Source organism: Barbus barbus (genome assembly GCF_936440315.1).
Source record: "Barbus barbus genome assembly, chromosome: 10".
Classification (NCBI taxonomy): Eukaryota; Metazoa; Chordata; class Actinopteri; order Cypriniformes; family Cyprinidae; genus Barbus; species Barbus barbus.
In genome coordinates this window covers 29,797,501-29,820,306 of record NC_136738.1, presented here as the reverse complement: position 1 = coordinate 29,820,306, position 22,806 = coordinate 29,797,501, and the positions used below count along the sequence as shown (strand labels likewise).

General features: G+C 32.7%; 1 protein-coding gene across 1 annotated transcript in view; it reads left to right on the top strand.

Annotated features, from left to right (window-relative positions):
- b3galt1b (UDP-Gal:betaGlcNAc beta 1,3-galactosyltransferase, polypeptide 1b) overlaps positions 1–22,806 on the top strand; it is a 143,682-nt gene that overhangs the window by 105,050 nt on the left and 15,826 nt on the right. The gene's annotated exons all lie outside the window — the stretch shown is intronic.

Genomic DNA, 22,806 nt, shown 5'->3' with positions numbered 1-22,806 from the left:
TCGTTCTATCTATCTATCTATCTATCTATCTATCTATCTATATCTATCTATCTATCTATCTATCTATCTATCTATCTATCTATCTATCTATCTATCTATCTATCTGTCCTTCTGTCGTTCTATCTATCTATCTTTCCTTCTGTCGTTCTATCTATCTGTCCTTCTGTCGTTCTATCTATCTATCTGTCCTTCTGTCGTTCTATCTATCTATCTGTCCTTCTGTCGTTCTATCCATCTGTCCTTCTGTCAATCCAGTTATCTTTAATGGATTCTAATTCTACTTTCTTACATTCAGTTTGAGTTGTAATTCTACAAATAATTGATTTGGAAATTGAAAAGACATTCTAGGTTCACTTCTGAATGGCACCTGCCAGTGCAATTGCAGCTGAGCAGAAACACACCATTCGTGCATGATATAATTCTTCTTGAGCTGTCCTTTTCTCAAACTCCAAAGTATCTTAATAATCATAATGACATCTGATGTCTCCAGGTTCATTGTGCTCTGAAATATTCTCTTTGATGAAGTTATCATGCGAAGTACCACCCTACGGTGTGGAGCAGCCTGCTTAACATTCTCCGTGCAAGCGTGGCCCGATAATGAGGAAACGCAGTTCAGACTCACAAATTTTCACTGTGGTCTTTAGATCCTATTAGCTCTCTCCAGAGTGTCTTTCCTCACGCAGGTTAGAGAGAGAAACCTGGCAGATGCAATCAAAGTCTTATTCTAATCACATAGCTGATTATTACCATCATCTTCCACCAACAGATTTCAGGCTTTCTGGGAAGTGTCCATCCTGATGGGATAGTTTAGAGAACAATGCACATTTGAGACGTATGCATTTCCTTTTACTGTCTGTGCTGTACGGACGCATTACGCTATCATCAGTGAAACTCATTACCGTAGGCCGTAACAGCCCACTGGCCAATTACAATAAGACAATGTCTGTGATAGTGACTAGACTGAATGAACGGGATAGCGATTGTGCCTTACGGATTGACTTTCTGTGTGACTGTATCAGATACATTTGCATTTTATTTAACTTAACAGACTTTGTGCCACAACAGTGGATCTTCAGGCAGAAGGTAAAAGGAATACAGCTTCAATGCCAGTCTGAGGGATTTTTTGCCAGGTGAAAATTGCAAGTCTAATTGCTTAAGAAATAATAGCACCCATTTAATTAATGCTTGATTTCAGGTATCATTCACAAACAGTGCAGGACAAATTAAACACAGACGTTTAAAGGAACGGTTAACCAAAACAAATTAACATTTCCTGAAAATGTACTCACCCTCAGGCCATCCAAGATGTAGATGAGTTTGTTTCTTCATCAGAACATATTTGGAGAAATGTAGCATTACATAATTTGCTGATAAAACATCATAAAAATCCACAAGTAATCCACACCACTCCAGTCCATCAGTTAATGTCATATTTTAGCCAGAAGCAATGGTTTGAAGTTAAAAATGTCTTGGTTTACTTTTTTTATAAACAGATTTTCACTTTTCAGTATGTTAATTGATGGACTGGATTATTTGTGGATTATCGTTGATGTTTTTATCAACTCTCATTCTGACGGCACCCATTCACTGCAGAGGATCCATTGATGAGCAAGGGATGTAATGCTAATTTCTCCAAATCTGTTCCCATGAAGAAACAAACTCATCTACATCTTGGATGACATGAGGGTGAGTACATTTTCAGCAAGTTTAAATTTTTGGGTGAACTATTCACAAAAATAATAATCTCAGACTGGATTTCAAAGAGCAAATGCATTGAAAATGTCTTTTGAGTTTAGCAATCAAGAAAAGTTCAGTGGTGATTTTTTTGGTTTATTTTAACTGTGAGACAACATTGTGTTGCAACAGATAATGGTTTATTACTTTGTTTCCCCTGTTGATTTTCCCACTCGAAAACTAGCCGTTATTTCCGCATTTCATGCATGATGTGAAATATCAGTTAATCTTTTGTGAAGACCTGATATTATTGGATCGGAGCTGTGCTGTTGTTTCGACACAAGGCAGCGCTTGCAGTCACACTTTGCTGAATTACAAGTTCAATTCCTGACATTATTGTGCCATAAGGAAGAGGACCTTGTTTGAGATTTTTAGATTTTAAAACTTACTAAAATTATGTGATTGTAATAGGCTCTCGGAGAGATCTCTCCATCATTATCTTCCCTGTGCTCTTCTGTTTGTTCAGAAATGCATTTCATTTGTTCCCAGTCTTTGTTGGCTGCCTCCAAAGTCCTTTTAAAGAGATTCTTCAAAAATATAAATTCTGTCATTATTTACTCATTCTCGAAGCCATATGGAGAATTGCGTCTCCGCCTCCTCATACTTTCTCTGCCATATCTCATTACCGTGTCTGTGCCAAAGCATAGACATACAGTCTTTGTGTTTTGCTTCTGTACTAATCATTAATCTCACTATAGATCTCTTATAGCATGACGTCCAGGTCTAATCCTGTAGAGCCTCATATGAAACCTTGTAATATGTTTGATATATTCTCTTACAATTCCAGTGAATGGCTGAATAAAACAAGGTCGATTTGTAAGATCGATTCGCTCAGTGTTCGAGTGTGTGTGTTGAAAATGAGCATCATTGAACAGTAATAAGTCTACTGCGGTGAAATAGGCATCATAATGAAACGAGTTACTCAAACTCGAAAGGTGGTTTAACAGCGTAAAGAAATTTAAATTCTGTCATCATTTGCTCACCCTCACGCCGTTCCAAACCTGTATGATCACAAAATTTCAAACATATACAGAGAGAACTAAGAATATCACGAGAACCGGTGACATTTGATGTGTGATGTGACGCGTCTAACGGTGCTATTTTTGATTTGAGAGTAACAGTGGAGCTTTGCTTCAGTCTGTTTATCACACAAAGCTAGCGTATGGCTTCAGAAGACTTCTATATATTGCACTAAAGTCATATGGATCATTTTGAAGCATCCATTTCCATGCGCTTTCATTATAAGGGAAATATTGCAAAATTGAACCCTTTAGCACAGATGAGAGAAAGTCATGCAATAAGGATAAATGCACTACCATTTAAAAGAAGTCTCTTCTGCTCACCAAGGCTGCATTTATTTTAGCTAAACACAGAAGTTTTGTGAAATATTATTACAATTTAAAATAACAGTTTTCTATTTGAATATATTTTATTTATTCCTGTGATGCAAAGCTGAATTTTCAGCTGCAATTACTCGAGTGTCACATTAAGTATTTATTTTTCTAACCATATAAAGTCTATTCCATATCATCCATTTTTATATCAAAAACCTCTGCATAATGAGTGCATTAATACAAATTCTCAAAACTTTTACCAGTAATTTTTAATCATTATATGTGATAAATTCATGCAGGGCTTTTTTGAGCAAACATTTATCATTTCTGAAGCAGTTTTGATCATTTTTATGGCATTTAGTCTGCGGTCTCTGCTTAAAGGGGTCCTATTATGCTTTTTCACTTTTTGAATTTTAGTCAGTGTGTAGTGTGTATGTTTGAGCATAAAACGATCTACAAAGTTCCAAATGTCAAAGTCAACTCCAAAGGGAGAAATTTTGTTTTTAAAAAATCCCTTTTCAAGAACTACAACCAACGGCTTGTTTGGACTACAAAGTTGTTTTCCTGTATTTGTGACATCACAAATTTTAAATCCCGCCTATGGAAATTTGAATGGTTGGCGGTGGGGAGAAAGTTTGGTTGAGCACTGCACATTTCAAAATCGAAACCCTCTGCGGGTGTTTTTATATCACTGTGTTTCTGATGGAAACAAACTGTTTTCAGAAAATTTTGCATGTCATTTTCATTTAATCTTGCATATAATGTTTGATAAAGCAGCGTTTGTGAGCGGAGCTCTGCTTTGTGTACAGCGTTACCGGGAAACCTCGATCTCTCCTGCTCCAACAGCGGCTCCAGTTGGCAGAGAATTAATTTGCATATATATGCCACCACAAATAGTGTAAGCCTGTGGGACTATGATATAAATAAATTCAACTGTATGTAAATTCAACTGTAAATAAATTCAACTGCTATTGACTGTTCAAATGCGCAGTTTTGCACGTCGTGTGTGTGAGAGAGAGAGATGTCAGCTTTCTTAATCGCAGCTTGTGTACAAACACATAACGTTACGAGCTTATCACTGTGTCTGCCATGTGACTCTGTTCCCCTCTCGGGCTTGAACTGATGGTAAAACTAAGGACATTATTAAGTGTCTTTACATTTATTTTGAAAGATGAAGCTCACGATTATGGAAAGGGGCGTTATTTTTCCGATGAGTGCTTGCGGTGTTCGGCCAATCACAATGCACTGTGCCAGCTGGCCAATCAGAGCAGACTGCGCTTGTCTGAAGGAGGGACTTTGTAGAAAATGACTGTTTGAGAGAGGCGGGGCATAGAGGACCTACAATAATGTACAGTACAGTAATAATGTGTTTTGAACATTAAAGTATGTCAACATATTCTGTTACACCAAATACACAAAATAATGATCTTTAAAAAAGCATTATATGACCCCTTTAAATTCTGTACCAGTGCCAATTTGTTTATTAAGAAATAATTCTAATATGCTGATTTGATGCAGGAAATCTTTCTTATTATTATTAATGTTGAAACTGGTTAGGCGTATGCTGCTTAATATTTTTGAGGAAACCATGAGGCTTTTTTTTCAGGATTCTTGATTAAAGGAAATTTCAAAAGAAATAAATCTTTTATGTCATTACTTTTGATCAATTTAATTTGTCCTTGCTGAATAGAAGTATTATTTTAATGGTATTGTAAATGATGACAGAGCTTCAATTTTCAGCTGAACTGAAAGGCACAAGAATGAGGAAATTTATTTCCAATTACACTGGCTTAGTCATGTTTATTAAATATGCCTGAAACAGATTTATCTGGCTATAAAGGGCTCTATTTCCCGCTGATTTCAGCCAGGCTCTTTGATGGCGAATGTGTGAGCTAGTAAATCATTTCACCACCGCAGCAGCAGTTTGAGTGTGTTGTGTCCATCGCTGCAGAGCCGTGGTGAGTGAAGAGACTCTCAGATAGCAGACAACAGCTGCACCATCTGCTGCGGCTTTAATGACTACCTGTGACAGAGGAGACACAGACACCCACATGACAGAGACACACAGATGGAGAGAGGGAAAAAAGAGCTAAACTGGACCTGAGAAAGGACAAGAGGGACGAAGGAGATACAGAATAAATATGAGAGGAGAGGATTAGATAAACTCATCATATGAATATGAGATGAAGCGGCTCGGAGGAATTGAATGTCAGCATGAAAATTGAACCCTGTTTACCTATCTAATGCACATTTTTGGTTTTGTTGTGCATGATTCGTTGGTGCACATTATTCAGTATTCTTACCCTGACAGCCTTTTAAAAGCTGTGTATTTATTTATTTTAAAGCAACATAAATATCAAAAGACATTGACTTAAAGTTTAGCTGATGTACCTTTCTTAAATTTGTCAAAAAAATGAAATTAGATTTTGAATCCCAGATTATCAATGAGGTGTTATCTATGCAAAATCGAATATAAATAATAAATGTTATTATTATTATTATTATTATTAAATATTAAATAATAAATATAAATTTATAAATAAATTATAATATTATGTAAAGTTGTACTACTACTACTACCTCTAATAATAATAATAATAATAATAAACAAAAATATGAAAAAAGAAAACACATATTTATATATCATTAAATGAAAACTTTAAAAAATATATATTATTATTTTACATAAATGTATTATTTAATATTTTATGATATTTTTAATAATAGTAATAATAAAAATAACAACAACAGCAATAAAAATGACTGTTATTATTATTATTGGAAGCTAATTGTTTTGTGTGTGGTCTTATTTCAGGTAAATCAAGTCAATATTTCATGTCCATGTATTTATTTATTAAGTATCCATGTAATGAGCAGGATAATGTACAGTCACACTGTCTAGCACACACACACACACACACACACACACAGATAATGAAGCACATCTCATTTAAAAACACAAATACAACACACTGATACTGCTGATAGCACACACAGGCCCAGATGTTGACATTTACTAACCATCTTCAGTTGTGCCTTCTAGGGTGTCATGACACCTTAATCACATCTTACGCTATGATACCAGCTGAAGAAAAATCATATTAGCAATAATGAGGTTTGTGCTCTGCTGATTTACTCTGTACATTTTACATTAAATTATATAATATTAAATTATTTTATTATATTATAATAGATATTGTTATTATAATTATAATAGAAATAATATTATATTGTATTTGATATTTTATTATGTTTATTTGTATCCTAATTAACAGTGCTGTTATCAATAATAAGTAGTAGAAATGTGTGTGTGTGTGTGTGTGTGTGTATTAACAATAGTTAATTGTTTTTTATTATTTATCATTATTAATATAATAGTAAAAAATTGCAAAAAAAATGTGTACGTTTAAATATTATATTATATACGCATGAAAATTTTACATTGCATTATTTTTATATGTATTTAGCAGCAGTGCTGTTACTAATAATAACAGTTATTAGTAGTAATAGTCGTTTAAATATAACTAAATAACATTACATAGAAAAGATAATCTGGGATTTAAAGGGGTCATCGGATGCTAAATTCACTTTTCAAGTTGTTTGAACATATATGTGTGTTGGAAGTGTGTTTATACATCCATCCTATAATAATAAAAATCCACCCAGTGTTTTTTTCTAAATCCCTATTTTAAAATCCCCTCTCTCAAATCAGGCTGTTCTGAGATTCCTGTCAGAATGATGTAGTTCTGCGCAGGCCACTCCCACAATAGTTGATTGACAAGGCCGTCTTACCTTAACCCCGCCCTGAGTGAGCTGAGAGCTGCCCACCATTGTGTCGACTCCAGTGCAGGAGAAGAAAAGAACGTCTCTGATTGAAGAATTGAGGTGTTTTGTTGCTGGATGTAATAATGAATATAGCAGTCGTCAGTTACTCCTGACATCTGAGCTGCTGAAGACTAACGTTTACTTAACATTTACTTTGATTAACGTTACTTTCGCTTTGAAGTGAATGCGCCGATCCCCAATCTGCCTAAATGCGCACGTTCGCACGAATAATTCGTGATCCACCCTCACCTACAGAAGAAGTGAGTATAAGGGTTTTTTATGAATCTTTGCAGATAGCCTTTCCACGGAAGAGAGGGGCAGGGTCAGGATAGCTCATTAGCATTTAAAGGGACATGGACTATAATGGCTTGCTGAAAACAGCTGATTTTGACAGGTTTAAAAAGATGTTTTTTACACAAACATTGAGAAATTTTTACCAAAATATGTTATAGACTTTTAATTAAGACCCTAAAGAATCATATCAACTTGTGCAAAATGGGCATCCGATGACCGCTTTAAGAAAGAATGATCATGAATATACCATACCACACTAATGCCTTCTGGACAGTGTGAGGCACTTTCTGAAATGATTGAGAAAAAGATTTGGCATTTAGGACTCGTGAGTGTATGAGATGTCTCTCGAGGGAGACGGTCCTCGACCTGGAGAATTCAACATGTCTTGATACAGGCCTGCTCTCTCATCTTTATCAAGAGTTAGACTCGTGGATCTCATCGCCACAGTGTGGGAGAATATGCAGTCCAGAGCGAGGAAATGAAGCTATATTCCCGAGCTCCGGACCACGTTCTCTTTCAAAGGAGATTCGTGTTTACTTGACATTTGGAATCAGATTTGGGCTCTGACATTTCCTGGGAGATGAGGATGTGCACACTGTACTGATACATTATTCAGAAGAGACGGCCGCGGTCGTGTCTTATTGCATCACATTTCTATCACCATATTGTGAGAGGATTTTTGTTTGTTACTCATGAGAAGTTATTTAGACCCACATGCAACCTCTTCAGAGCTGGGAATTGAACCGCTTCTGTTGCATTAGGTAAAGACTCAAGCTTTTCACTTGTTCTTGAGATTGTAATCGATCAGATCCACACCATCATGAATTTGTGGCTTGATTTGGGTTGTTGACAAAAGATAGATAGATAGATAGATAGATAGATAGATAGATAGATAGATAGATAGATAGATAGATAGATAGATAGATAGATAGATAGATAGATAGATAGATAGATAGATAGATAGATAGATAGATAGATAGATAGAAACCATTTATTTGCATTTATAAATATTATTACAATGTTCAAATATGTTTTTTTCTATTATTATATGTTTAAAATGTGATGCATTTAAATTATGTACTATTATAATTGATAATGTTGAAAACAGCTGTGCTGCTTATTATTTTTTGTGGAAACCCTGATCATTTTTTTTATGTGAAATGAAATGTAATGAAATTAAACTTATTTATAGATTATAAATATCTATAACTTAATGCTGAATGAGAAGTAATAATTTCTTTAAAAACATTTGAACAGTTGTTTGGATATTTGTTTGCTTGTTTATTATTTTGTCACATTTACTAATCTAATTTGTTAACAATACTATATAAATAATGAACTACTTCTACAGTATTTACAGCAATCTTCATTAATGTTAATATCAACATTTACTAATGCACTTTTAAGATCAAAAATTGTATCTGTTAACATTAATTGATGCACTGGGTCCTTTTTAATAATAATAGTAGTTAATAATAATAGAACAAAAGAATAATAAATGCTTTAGTTGGTTTCTTTTTAGTTAATGAATGAAGTAATGTTAGCAATACATATATATTTTTATTCATTTTATAAAATTAGGAATATTTTACAGTATGGCTGTATTCTGAGGTATGTTTATGTGATTTTATACACTAATGCAATAAATACATTTAAGACAACTAAATTAAATGAATAGCAGTCAGTTTACACACATTGATAATGGTAAATAAAACCACTGGATTTGGTGTGGACATGAAAAATGAAGTGGCTGTAGCAGCATGTAGACATGCAACACATGGTAAGTTTTGTTGATTCAAACCAGAGCGGTTTAGTTTGGCACACCGCTTGCATCCTGCATAGATCACTGCACTTCTATCAGTCTGGAAAGCATTCAGTTCTGTGATTAAACCACAGAGGTGGACGATCAATAATCACATTCCTCCACACTTGCCCTCTCTTTCTCTCCCTCCAGTCCACGGCACGTCCTTGGCCTGACTGATGTGCTGCGAGTGAGCAAAGCGCTGTCTGTTTGACCATTGCATCTACAAATGAGATGAAATGAACCTGATCTATTAAGAAACCGTTTCCATTTGGTTTACGTCTCTTATGGCAATTACATATCCAAGAAGAACGAATGACACTCATATTCCACAACATCTGCACACTTCTGTCCCCTCTCTGTTTGAGATGTGATTGTTTGTCTTGTAGAGTCAGTTACATTTGTGTTTGTTTGTTTGTTTGTTTGTTTGTGCACTTTTATTTATTTGTAGGCCTTGGCTGAAATTGATTTATTTATTTGCATATATATATGTATTAATAAATTTGTTTTGTTTATCAATAGTCAAATTTATTTATTTATGCATTTTTGTTTGTTTGTTTGTTTGTAGGCTTTAGTTGACATTTATTTATAGCCAGCACGCTTTAATTAGTGTCTATTTATTTATTAATTAATTTCTTTATTAGTCAGTAAACTTTATTTTGAAAACGTATTTATTTGTTTGTTGATTTAACAGTGGCCTTTAGCTGACATTTACAGTCAGTAAGCTTTAGTTTATATCTTATTTATTTATTTATTTATTTAATAGTAGGCCTCAGTTGATATTTATTGTCATCTACCCATGTGTTTATTTTTTTGGTTAATAGTGGGCATTTATTTATTTATTCATTTGTTTGTTTGCATATATGTATACATTTTTAGCAGTTATTGTAGGATTTATTTATTCATGTTTTGTTTGTTTGTAGGCTTATGTTGACCTTTATTTATAGCCAGTAAGCTTTTAATTGATGTCTATTTATTTTATTCATTTTTTTTTTTTTTGTCAGTAAACTTTTTTCACATTCATTCATTCATTATGTTTGACCATTGCAATTACAGATTGAATGAAATGAACCAGACCTATTAAGAAACAGTCTCCATCTGGTTTACATCTCTTATGGCAATTACATATCCAAGAGGAATGAATGACACTCATTTTCCACAACATCTGCACACTTCTGTCCGATCATATATCTGTTTATCTCTGATTGAGATGTGATTGTTTGCCTTGTAGAATCATCTGCATTCTGCAGCGACGCTGTGTACGTATCTATATTCTTATCACAGCGTGTCCCAGACATCGGCCCAGTCAATTCCTGTCATGCTTCATTCTCCCCAGAGCTTTGACTTTTTAGAATACTTAGATGGAGTTTTGTAGCTCTTTTTTTGTCACATGTGATTTCTTGTATTTTTTAAACGGTAGGGAGTCGCTCTCACCTTGGTTGACTTCCACAGGCGATCTGGACTTCCAAGCAATAATCATGTTTGAAAAACTGTGTGAGAGCTGTCGGGCATACTTTAAGAAGACACAGTCTCCTTATTTGAAATTGATCTATTCCTTTATTTAGGAATTGCAATTATGATGACAAATCTCGGGCCTAGTTGGAACGAAAGCGGAAGGCAGGCCTCGAGTGAGCTAATGTTTATAGAGAGGATTCATGCTTTAATCAATCTACAAATAACACCTGTGATATTGGATATGGTTGCAGCTGTGTTTTCATTTGTGAAAGGTTGGCTCTTCTTGTTGTTCATTAAAACTGGCTTACACGGCATTAAGGCGCCCGAAAAAGAGCAGCATCATTGATTTATTGAAATCTGCCTTTGTGCATTAGCGTTTTTGTGTGTTTTTTGATTTGCTTTGTTTAATTTGTCGCCACTACATCCTGACGGATCAGACTTATCTTATCTTAAGATCACCTAAAGCTCTCTCTCTCTCACATGCGTTCATCAGTGAAGGGAATGATCAATTAAAAAGCAGGGGTGAGATGTGTTTTGAAGCAGGTGTATGCTGATGGATCTTTCTAATGAGAAGTGCAAGTTTTTTTTTTTTTTTTTTTTTTTTCCTGTCGAGTTGAAATTAATATGCCACTTTCAGCACACAGATAGCTCATATATTATCAGCCCTTCAGGTACCTGTGCAATCTTAGGGAGAAAAATTGCTATACTGCAGCATTCTCAGACTCAGTATGAGTTATGTGTGGGTGGTATGACCATGTGTGTGTGTTTGTGTGGGCGGGTGGGTATATATATATATATATATATATATTCAAGGTATGATAGATATGATATGATAGATATGATACAACATATATAGATATGATATATATATATATATATATATATGTATATATTATTCTTATTATTATTTATTAGCTAATATTATTTATTATTTTTTTTCTAAAATATTTGTAAATAAAATTACACTTATTTTGGTTATATATAGTTATGAAGATATATTTATATTTATTTATTTATATAATATAATATATCATAACTATATATATATATGAAGAGTTCAGATGCAAAAGCCTCTGTGTTGTTTGAAATTTTCTTGTAAAATGAGCAAGTTTCACTTTAATGGCAATTAATAGGTTGTTTTCATTGCTATTAAAATGAAATAACTGAACATAAACATAGGAGCCTGAGAAAAATGCTCAACAAATGTTATATCATCTCAATGATACTAAAATAACACTGCAACCAATATTTTACTGTAAATATAAACAGGATTGAAATGCCACAGGCCAAATTTGAACCTTCATCCCAGTGACGAAAATGCAAACACTCTCCCCCATAGCACAACTTTGACAAGACCACCGTTAACTGAGGACAAATTGAAGAGTTTAGTTGATCATGTATCATTATTTTTTGCACGGTATGAAAGGTGGACATGCTGACACAAACACAACTTAAGAATTTGAGTCACAAATTACACTGTCTCTAATTAAAACACAATGGCAGATGGCTTCCCAAAAATACAGTTTACAAGTTATTGTCCAATTAAAAGTGCCACTCTTTCTCCAACTCAAAATGCACATGAGCAAACACTGCATATGGTGAATCATGCAAGCAAACTATCAAAAAAGTTTGAAATAATAACTAAATACAGCCTGGTTGATGGCAAGCTCTCATGACTGCAGCTTTAGCTGGGATGTATGGCAGTATACCACCATCATGCAATACAAGAAAAGTCAGACTGTAGACATATTGTTATGCTGCATAATGAGAAGCTTATTATTCATACTTTACCGAAATTAAAATGAAAATGGAAAATATAAACATAAAAACAAATGTATTTATATATTTTGAATAAAATACTAACTACTAAACTAAAATAACACTGATATAATAGTTTTTTTTTTTTTTAGTTTTTTTATATTTTCAGTTTTTATTTAAATTTTAGTTAAAGTTTTATCAATTTTACTGTTTTTGTCTTTTTTTTTCTAAATGCGTATGTCTAAATAATTTTTAATATTTTTAATGTCAGTTATTTTAGTACATCAAGTGCATCCTTGGCAACTATAGCTCAAATAAATGTAAGCTATTTTATTTTATTTCAGTAAATATGTTTTTATTTCAAGTAACATTTTTAGTTTAAGTTTGATTTACTAATAACCCTGGTTGGATGAAATCCCTAAAAGTTATTATGACCAGCAGAAATATTGATGCATTCAGCTCTAATAAAAACAAGAAGTGCTCTGTGTTTCTACCGTACTGAGCTAAATTAAGACGTGGCTCTTATTCATTAGCATCTCTTGTCCTTGCTGAAAATAACAGCTTACATCAAATTAGTTTGCTGGTCAGAGCTAGTCTCAAAGTCTAGTCAGGTTGTTCAGGTTGGCTGATTTTAGAGAGATTTTTGGCATTTGTCAGCAGAGATCAGAACACCAATTAAGCTAGTTTAAAGTTGTTGTTTTTTTTTAATAACACTGATAAGAGAGTGTTTTACACAAAAAAGCTACTCAATTACAGTAACGTGAGTAAATGTAATTCATTACTTTCCACCTCTGATTAAAAAGAACCAAATCATAAGAATTATTTATGTGGAAATTGGAAGACACTGGTTTCGCTGTATGTTTTAATTCAGTAAAAATAGCCAACTCATGAGAGTCGTTTGCTTGGGAGTCAGCACTGTTTGCTTTGAATCTCTAAGAAGAACCAAATCAGGAATCTGAACTACACTGATTCATTGCTACTGTATGTTTTTCAGTCCCTAAAAGAATTCATTCATTCTATAATCAAAATACACCAGTTTGAGCTGTATGTTTCAGGTTCCCAGTTTAAATACACATATTTTGCCGCACTATAGACAGCACTTTGGTTAACCGGATTACATGTGGTAAGTTTTTGCACTGAAATAAATTGCTGTGACTTTGGAGTGAATTCACCCTTTGTGTGTTGAGAAAGACGAGGCCATTCCTCTGTTTGCAATAACAATAATGTTATTTCTGCTATTCTGGCATGCTTTAGGCACAGTTTTGCATCATGCTGCTCTATTTTGCTTCCCAATTTTCACTTCTCTTCATGTAAAATCCAATATGTACACCTACAGAGCACTGTGTGTGTGATTTGCAGCTGATCTTAGAAGTCCTGATGTGTTGCGCTGTGATTTGTACATTATCTGTAAAAATTGTAGGAATAATCAGACAATGCGGTCGTGACAATGAATCTTGATGCCTTTGTTAAGACTGTTGTGCAACAGCATATTTATGACATATTCCTATTGGTACATTCTGATTATTTTTTCATGATGATTTTCATGATACTAAATATATACTAAAGTTTGGTGCCTATACATTTTTAATGCTGTCACTTCTGCTCACCCATGCTGAATTTATTTTATTAAAAATACCAAAAAAACAGTGAACTATTATTAAAAAAAAAATTTAATTATATATGACTACACTGTAAAATGTAATTTATTCCTGTGATGAAAATCTGAATTTCCTGCATCATTACGATTTGATGCTTATTATTGTGATACATTTTTCTTCTTTGATAAATATGATAAATAAAAAATAGAATTAATTTGAAATACAAATCATTATAAATATTTTACTGTCACTTTTAATCAATTTAATGTGTCCTTGCTGAATAAAAGTATTCATTTCTTTTAAAAAATTAAAACCTATATTACCTGTATGAACCTATAGCTATTATTAAGTACTTGTGGCAGCCAGTGGAAACAAACATAAAATCCTCCAACAATAAACAGCAGCAGCAGCAGCAAACATCAGTGTGCCAGCATCAGTTTATGTTTCGTTCCATATCATGAATCCGCTGTGAAGATTCTCGTATGATACCACTCACCCTCATATGACCTACTCAGAAATGATGTGGGTTGCCAGGTGCTCATAAGTAATTGGTGTTGCATGACAAAACCCTTAGGTAAACATATGGTCCTATTTGTGTTCAGATGCTCCTGCGTACCTGACTAATTTATATTTTCAGTAATTGGTTGGATTTATTTTTCTGCTAGGAATCTGTAGCCTACTCAAGGCAATGCACTCATATATATTTGAATATTACATTCTGCCAGCTCTAGCTTTTGGAAACCAGTTGTAATTTTAACTGTAAAAAGACTAATAATGCTACAGTAGAAATGTGTTCATTGGTTAACAGTAAGGTCCATTACTATATATACAGTGAACAAAAATGAAAGAGCCAAGCAAAATACTATTTCACATTTTATAATTTACATGAAATAAAAATATAAACTGACTTTTGCTGAATTCCCTGTTTGTGTTTTATAATAGATCCTTTATTATTTATGTATATTAGGGTGTTGACATTAATGTTTATTGCATTATTTTAGTACCATGGTGTTTTTTATTTGTGTATGAAACTGTAGTTACCTCAACTTGTGGAAATGAACTTATTTTCTCTCTCTCTCTTTATAACCTTTATGGTGTTTTTCAGTAAGTGTTAAAGGTACAAAGCAGATTTTAGTATGTAGTATTTTATTATACATTTTAGTAGAGTTTTAAACTGTAATATTTCAGGTTTTCCCAGTCTATTTCAGTAAAAACTACTACTTTTTTTTTTTATTTTTTTTTTTTACTGTGTACATTTTGTTAGATTATGCATAAAACAAGGAAAACTGTTTTAAAACAAAAATTTAGTTTATATTTTCTAGTAGTTTGGACTTATTGAAATATTGAAATATTGCCTAAATAATATATAAATATGTCTATATAATATATTATTAATTATTAATATATAATATATCCGGTATGCCAAAATGTCAACACAAAATGTGTTCTACTCTCTAGTCTCCCCAAAAAATTCACATGAAATTTACCAGAAGTAGCAAAGAAATGAATTCCTAGATGTGGCATAAAAAAGTACATATGAAATGCTGCTACCATCAGATGGATACAGCAGTGCCCTTGTGTGCCATCATGTTTCAGCAGAGTCTAATACATAGTTTTTTCAGAGTCTAATACATAGTTTTCCATTCATTGGTGCTTCTGGAGGAGCGTCTCGGAGTCCTGCTGCCCTTCAGCATGAGAATGAGACCAGCACTATGCCAATATGATAACATGATCAAATAAAACAGCATCAGCAATCTCACTTAAAACAAAGGCCTACTGTTTGCGCTTTACATGCAACAGTCTGATTGACATAAAAACATTAGCACACGCTCATCATTTACATATTCCAGCTTCAGGGACTGAACTAAATTGGGCTTTGTGAGCACCAGGCAAGAAAGAAAAAAAATCAATCAGACGATTAAATGAGTGCAGCTACATTAAGCTGAATGAAAAGTTTTGATAGATTGCAGCAAAGCTGGAAAGCCAAATAAGCTCATAAAATGTGCATTAATTTTACATTATTCCATACAGTGGGGATTTGTTATGGTGGCCGTGTTCATTTCATAAGCTTCCTAATTAACATTTAACATGCTTTTAACACGTGATTTTTGTCAGATTATTTTTTTTAAAGCAGCACTATGGTTTAATATAAATAAAAAAGGTAAATCTTAAATACCTTTTTCTTGCAATTCTGTGATTGTAGCTCACATTTGAGACTTTGAATTGTGAGGAAAGAAAATCTGAGTTTATATCTCGCAATGCTGACTTTATTCTCAGAATTCTGAGCTTACATCTCACAACTCAGTTTTTTCACCACAGAATAAAAAAGTAATTGTGAATTCTGACTTCTCTTTCTTGCAATTGCGAGGTTATCTCTCGCTATTTTCTTCTCTCCTTAGAACTGTAAATTATAAACTCAGAATTGAGAGAAAAAAAGGCAGAATTGTGAGATAAAAAGTCACAATTACCTTTTCTTTTTTTTCTTTTTTAATTCCATGATGGAAGCAGGATTCCATATTACAGTGCTCCTACAAACAAACAACAAATGAATAAATAAACAAAAATATTGCTGTTGTTGTTGCTGCTGCTGTTGTTTATTATAAGTATATAACCATATTATTAGTGGTAGTAGTAGTAGTATTTTAAAATAATTTTAAATATTTAAATAATTGCAGACATCAAGTGTCAATGCAATTTATTTTGCTGTATTAAATAGACAATATTTTATAATATAGTATTATATATTTTAAAATATAATATAGATATATTTAGATATTATTTAGGCAGTATTTAAAAAATTATATTCTAAAGTCTAAAGTAAATTGATGAAAATGTTAATAGAAAGTTATCAGAAAAGTCTAAAGTTAATTATTTAAAAAAATATTTCTAAAATTTTATTTTAATATATATTTAACATATTTTAGCTAAGCTCAGCTGTAAAATGTTTAATTGACTAGTTAAAATTAGTTTTTCAGTGCAATTAAATTTCACTTTAACATGATGTTATCTGAATAAAAAATAACAGTGGTTTATATCTGCTTGCTCTCTAGCATTGTATCAAAATTTGATTACCTTATCCAGTAATGACAAGAAAATTTGTGAAAATGTAATGTAAATTCTTGTTGAAAACGGGAATGAATGAGGAATTTCATTTTTTTAATTCATGAGTCAGTCTGCTGTTTGTTCATCAATAACAGGGGAGTTTGTGCTGAACAGATGTATTTGAGCAGGAAATTATTTGGCTGGCAGATTTGAGTATAAAGAGCTGTCTGTGTCTGTCTGTCTGTGTCTGTCTGTCCGTGTGTGTGTGTGTGTGTGTGTATGTGTGTGTGTGTGTGTGTGTGTGTGTGTGTGTGTGTGTGTGTGTGTGTGTGTGTGTGTGTGTGTGTGTGTGTGTGTGTGTGTGTGTGTGTGTGTGTGTGAGAGAGAGAGAGTCAGTTCTTAAGGCTGTGGGCCGTGCTGACTGCTCTCTTTACACGCTTTACAAAAATTGCTGTTTTGGTTCAGATGAGGCATGATGTGTTTTACATAGAGATAGGAAGAGGAAGTCAAATCAAGGTTGTGATCTCAGTTCTCTAGTTTTAATAATACAATCCAAAATGATTTGCGCTCAGAATCTGTGAAGCTGAGAAGAGTGAAAGCACAGGAGAAGATTACTGCAGTGAGGAAGCCATTCAGTGATCTGCTTTGATAACATCCTGAAATAAAGATAACCCTTCGATCCACGAGGGCAGATCAGACATCGAGCTCTGAGCTCAAACATGCAGCTAATTCTGTTTGATAACTTGACAACAATACAGTAATAGTACAGTAAGCTTCAAAACACAACATATACTTAGAGTTTAATCTGAACAAAAGGTTATGCTATTGTAAGCTTTTGTAATATTTCAGAGCAAAAGGATATTCAATGAGAAAATATAGAGCTGGAGTCACCAGGGTGATTATAGTAAACTAAAACTATTTAAAAATTAATACAATATACATAGTATACATATATGTACATAAATAATAATAAAAGTTACAAAAACACAACAAAAATACTAAGATGTTAACCACAATTTTATTATGGTATCTGGACAATTCTAAAATAAACATTGAGCAATTAGTTTCAAGTTTTTTTCATTTTGATTATTAGGACAAAAATATTTTTATTTAGAATTAAGTGTACACTACTGTGACTTTAAAAAAAGACAAAAAAAAAATTAGCATTGCATCACAGAAATTACATTCTTATATACAATATATTTTACAATATATTCTAATAGAAAACAGTTATTTTAAATTGTAATAATGCTTCACTTTATTTATTTATTTAATTAGTTACTGAATTTTTTGATCAGATAAATTAGGAATGCACGATATTATCGGACTGATATCAGAATCTGCCAATAAATGTAAATATCGGCATCGGCCCGATATGAACAATTATGCCGATATGTCTTGCCGATAAGAGGACTGCAATGCTCAGGGTGTGCTAGTGATTAGATCATGTCAGCAGTGTGGCTCATTCTTGAAGCAAAGCTTTGTCGGAGTGATGATTAGAATCACTCTTTTGGATTGCTGTGTTTAATCTGTGAAAGCACATACAGAATGATGCTTTCGGTGTGTGATAGAGTAAACAGTAATAGCACGCGCCGCTGCAGCATCGGCAGCCTCCTAATGCTCGTTCGGTAATGTGTTTTAATCTGTAGGGGACGCTGTTGGCCTACTTCTAATTACATTAAAAGTAAAATAGCCTACACAAATAGCATTTAGACAGTGTTTCTGATTAAATAAAGCAGTAGTTGATGTTATAAAATAATGAGTATGTTTTGATTTAAAGGTCAAGCTATAGTTTGCATGAAAAAAAAATCACAAACATGACACTTTTAAATGAAATAATTTTATTTATACTGATTTATTCATTAATGTGTAATTTTATTTTTTAAACAAATCATAAGCTGTAAAATATTTTCAGAATTTTTGCAACTATAAATGTTAAATCTTATAAATAAATAAAAAAATGTTAAAAGGTTAACACTGCATCTTTATGGGGGGGGGGGGGGGGTTCAGCGATTGATATATAGTTTATTTATAGTTATTTTTAAAGCTTCAATGTGCTGTCAAAAAACCTCCATTATGGTTTATTTAATTGTAATTGTATTCTGCTTATAATTTCTGCACAGGAGAGATTTGGTGTTGTTTCCAAACAAAAAGGAAATATATCGGTATCGGTATCGGCCAAAATGATTTGAAAAATATCGGCAAAAATATATCGGAAAAAATCCAATATCATGCATCCCTAAAATAAATCCAGCTTTGGTGAGCATAAGAGAGTGTAATAAGAAAATAAATAAGGTCCATTTTGATTTCAGTGGTTGGTTCTATCACTCGTTTATTGACTTGACAATTTCTAATTTCTCTGGTTCGCTTGACAGATCCTGCAGTTCACTAGTGAAAAAAGCTCATGTCATCAGAAATTGTACAGCACATGGAGAGTGACTTTTATGACTTTGAGATGAACAGCCGTCTGCTGCTGCTGCTTCAGACAGGTCGGTTCTGCCTGAGAAATAATGCTGCCCATTACCCATAATGACTGCCATGGGAAGGGCTGGTGACAGGCTTCACTCCTACACACTCCTTTCATTTTTTTAGTCTTTGGCCGGGCTTCCTGATAGCATTACAAAACTCGCTCTGGAGATCTTAAGATCAAGTACATTATGTTGAGATGGATCCAGCACCTGTTTCCCAAAGCAGCGTGTGGATCGCTTGTTAAACAGAGCTGAAGTGCTTCGTTATGGGAGCTGTCGAGCCCACAGAAGGCCAAAACATTTGCCAGTATAGTTTCTCTCCAACACAAAAATACTGGCAGATGGAAAATGCATGTTATCTTTTCTGCATGTTAAACGTTAAAACATTTAGCTCCTACTGAATATAGTTTGCATAAATGAATAAATGGAAATGTAAGTTTGGTAAAACACAGTTTCAGAAATGTTCACATGAATTTGTGCAACCATGAGTTCACACGATGTGGATCATTTTAAGATGCTGAAATGAACTCAAGCCTAAAGTTTCCAGCCAAATCAAATAGACAAGCCTTCAATTATGATTTTCATTAATGAATCAATATAAATCATTATTGCAGACATTCCACAGGGTTATAATCGTTAAGTAAATCTAAATTTAGAAAACAGTTTTTTGTTTATTAAAATAAAGCTGAAATAAAGCAAAAATATTAGATGAAAAACACTGCTAATTTTCATTCAGTTTAAAGCTGCAGTCCGTAAGCTTTGCCTCTTTGTCGCGATCTCTGTTTGAAAACCTGTAATTGCAGTTTCTTGCAGAATTATCTTGCTTGCGTGGGTTGTTCTCTGGCACAGCTCCAGCACAGATGCCTCTAATGTTTTGAGGTGAATGTGTGGCAGTCAGTCACTGCACCAGTGTGGATATTTACTTCGCAATCAAAGATTAGCCTACGTCTTCGAATATATGACCCAAATAAGAATTTTCACCGGATATTGTCATCTGAACAAGTTACAAGTCAGTCACATTTGTTCTCACCAACTGAGGAAAAAGCATTACCATAAATCATGCAACCAATGGTGATTAAATCTAAAGATCGGTTAGCTCATATCAAACAGTGCAAATTATTATTATTGTTATACTTTATTCTCAAATGAACTAAATGATCCGCCACCTGCAGGATCCTCATGTGCGATAGCCTACTAGCCGGGACAACTTCTTTATGTCTGATGTAATGACGCAGAGCCACGAAAACCTACCCGTACCACTCAAATTAGAAAACATTATTATAAACTAATCCGTTGTGAATCGGGTTAAAGTAAGGCAATCATTTTGATCACTGGCTGGTTATGTACTTGCTCAAATATTGATTTCGGATCATTTTTAACCAAAAAACGTTATGGACAGCAGCTTTAAGTTGAAACACTAAAATGACTAACTGGACATAAAACAAGAACTAAAACTGAACTCAAACTAAAGCAAATTAAATAGTAACATTTAAAAGTGAATAAAAATGACAAAAACACATAGCAACATTACCCCAAAAAAAGTATTAAAATAAAAGTTAAATATAAATAAATAAATAAATAAAAACACTGGTTTACGATTGTGGCTTGCAGGAACACATTTTCGTTTACAAGTTTAAGTTGAAGCACTAAGATTACCAGCTGGAAATAAAATAAAAACTAATTTATTTAAAAATATATATATAATAATTAAAATGACAAAAGCACAAAACAAAATTACTACAAATTTAACAAAGATTAAAATGAAAGTAAAACAAAGTATTAAAAATAAAAGCTAATTCATAATATTAATAAAAAAAAAATATTATTTAAATCATTCTAAATGAACACTGGCTTACCATCTTGACTTGCAAGAACTTATTTTAAAACTCAGTTTAAGTTGAAGCACTAAAATGATTAACTGGAAATAAAATAAAAACTAAAACTGAAATGAAATGAAATTAAATAGTAATATTTTTAAAAATAAAAATGACAAAAGCACATAACAAATAGACTAAAACTAAAAGCAAAACTGAAAGTATTAAAATAAAAGCTATTTTAAAAACTATAATATTATTTAAATGATACTAAAATAACACTGGCTCGGTATCATGTCATTTTTTTATACATTATACTGGCTCAATTATTCATTTTTTTATTGAAAATTAAATGAGAATTCTGAAGTTAGAATATATTCTCAAATATAGTGTACAACAATCAAAATGCATTAAAATCATTTCTTCAGTGTCCTCTGAACTGAAAGCAAGTGGAAAGATGCATTAAAGTTGCAGGTAATGATGATCTGAGCCAAATGGGAAAACACAGTATGTGTTTGTGTGTGTCTGATGCGCCGTTCTGGTTTTATGCATTATTTAATAATCTCTCGCTGTATACTTTTCTTAATATGTGTTTTTCGGTGCATCTGCAAACATAGGTCCTGAGGGGCCGTTGACATTGGATGCGTTCATGCAATCCGTCTGCGCTGATTTCTAATTGGGTTTGTGTAAATGTGCACTAGATGAATGGCCTTGGTGAATCTTTCCTTTAATGCGGTACATTTTTTGTACCATAAACATATGCAGGTTAAATATTAAACTCAGAAATTTACAGATTAGTTATTTAGCTTTGAAAGAAATGAATCGTGTTTATTTTTGTCATGTAATACTTCTGTACTTCTAACATAAAAGCTGGCAATTTATCAAGAAATATATTCCTTCATTCTTACTTTCTCATAACATTGTTTTCTTAGGAACATTGATTTAGTTAGTGTTCAGTTCATAGGTTTTTCCTGTGTTTTCAATGTCACTTTCTACTCTGTCACTCTTTTATGAAAATTCCTTAAGGCGAGTTTATTAGTTCATGACATCATCCTCCAGGCAGTGACATCGTTTTGGAGAGAAAACGACAGCACATCAGTCTGTATTAGCAATGGATTTGTGGTATTTTGTGCTATTAGATAGTTTGAGCCACATTCATCTTGTTTTCTGAAGTTATGATAATCAGTTTGAAAATTAAGTTTATTAATATTTTGAATTAGCTTTTATTTTAATATTTTCCATTTTCATTTTAAGTGTAGTTTAAGTTTGAAAATTGCATATGCTTTTGTCAGGGCTATTTTAGTTAACTAAAACAAAAAAATAAACCATGAAAGAACTTGAAATAAAATCAACTTCGACTGAAAATAAATATAGTAAAAAATCAATCAATAAAAATCTTATTCTAAGGCAACATTTATCATTTTCATTCAGTTTAACTTGATGCTAAATAACTAAATCTAAAACTTTATAAATATTACTATTAATAAATATGAATTAATAAAATCTAGAAATTAAATTAAAAAACGTACAAAACAACAAAACTTTAACTAAAATTATAATGAAAATATAAAAATATATTAAATCTCACTAATGCTAAAATAACATAATTTATTTATTTGTAGTTATTGTTAGTTTAGCACTTCGGTCCCACTTTATATTGTGTCCCTAATACCTGTGTACTTC